This window comes from Anneissia japonica, unplaced genomic scaffold (genome assembly GCF_011630105.1).
Source record: "Anneissia japonica isolate Jap-2015-1 unplaced genomic scaffold, ASM1163010v1 scaffold3032_len512176_cov184, whole genome shotgun sequence".
In the NCBI taxonomy this organism is placed as follows: Eukaryota; Metazoa; Echinodermata; class Crinoidea; order Comatulida; family Comatulidae; genus Anneissia; species Anneissia japonica.
Window position 1 is genome coordinate 312,598 of NW_022688691.1, and position 1,656 is coordinate 314,253.

Sequence of the window (1,656 nt, forward strand, 5' to 3'; positions counted from 1 at the left end):
TAGGCAGTTATAAACATACTCCTTGGAAGAATTTTAGCAGTACTGTATTCACTATCAAGTGGTAAGAGTTTGTTTTGTTTTATTATTTAGTTAGTTTACTACTCTAGCAGCAGACACGCTAGCCTCCTCCTAGGCCTAGTAGTAGTGGTAGATGAAGGCTTGAATGAAGAGGCCTGGCCTAGCCTACCTACAGTAGCTGTACCGATACTAGCCTAGCCGCCGTACAGAGACAGACAGAACTGAGGTTCTCTGTTCTCTCTAGGCCATTGAGGATAGGGCTAGGCCTAGAACCTGGGCATTTTGTTGGCCTAGCTAAGCAAAGTTAATTGCCCCATAGTCTAGCATGCCATATAAGAAGAGTGGTAAATTGCATTTGGGCTGTGTCCTCACTAATGTCCATAATGCTTTAATAAAATAATGGGTTTAGGGTTAACCGGGGAGGGAGTGGTGTAAAGAATTGTATCATTATTTGCAGAAAGTTAATTTATAAAATCTGGGCCTATACTATAACATAAGTGGTGATTTTATTTCAGGATACTCAATCAAGTCTCAGTTACTACTGTAATTAAGTGAAAACTCAATCCGGTCAACTCAATCTTGTAGTTGAAAGCATTAATGTTTGTTTAAAGACGTATCTGTAAAGGAACAGAAAAAATTACCTAACATTCTATAGTGCTTTAATAAAATAATCGGTTAACGGTTAACTGTGGTGAGGGAGGTGGTGAAAAAAAAGAATTGTATCATTATTTGGAGAAAGTTAATGTAAACAAAAGGCCTATACTAACAACATAAATGGTGATTTTATTTCAGGATACTCAAGTCTCGGTAACTACTGTGAGTGAAAACTCAATCCAGTCAACTCAATCATTGTTGTAGGAAAGCATGTTTGTTTGAAGACGCATCTGTGAAGGCCAGACAATTACCTGACTTACTAAAGGTGAATATAATGTTTTGTTGACGTTTTATTTTTACTGTCCTATACTATTAATTATTAACAACATGCTATAGATGATGATGTCGTTTAATCAAATTTAATGTGTATATATTAGGCCTATATAGGCCTTAAGGGATATTGAAATTGTAGTGTAGGCTAAGCTGTTTTGAAAACTAAAAAAAAAATAATAATAATTTTCTTTTGTTTAAAAAAGAAGTAACTGCTAGTCTGTCATTAGCTACATATATGTATATTACTATTTTAATACAATAATAAAGGGATGTAATACATTTAATAGCGGTTTCTATAATATGCCCTCTATTTTGTTTTGTTATGTCTTTCAGCAAGAGTGAAACTCCGAGAAATGTTAGCACAAGTCACAGTGATTTAATATTTCAAACTAGATTTGTTCAACGGCATAATTCATACTAATTTAGCTTGGTACCATCGGACAAGAAAACACCTGTAACACAAATGGTTCTTGAATATTGTTTTATATAATAACTCTTGTAATAGGACTATATTACGAAAAAAATGCTTATTTAAACCGGACTTTAAAAGCAAAGAACTGTAGAATAGCCTTGAATTTGAGGTACATATGTTTAGCAGTAAGACATTAGCAAAACGATAATATATGAAGGGGTATGCTAGTAAATGAGATCCTAGGGAAGTAATGTCCCTACCGTATGATGTTTGTTAAATTAAAGAAATTATGGTTTGTA

The 1,656-nt window shown here is 33.9% G+C and overlaps 1 long non-coding RNA gene across 1 annotated transcript; it reads left to right on the forward strand.

Moving 5' to 3' along the window:
* Positions 1-1,656, forward strand: LOC117122837. The gene is made up of 3 exons (XR_004447757.1): positions 1-61; positions 811-937; positions 1,279-1,656. It is a non-coding gene; the product is annotated as an uncharacterized LOC117122837 (long non-coding RNA).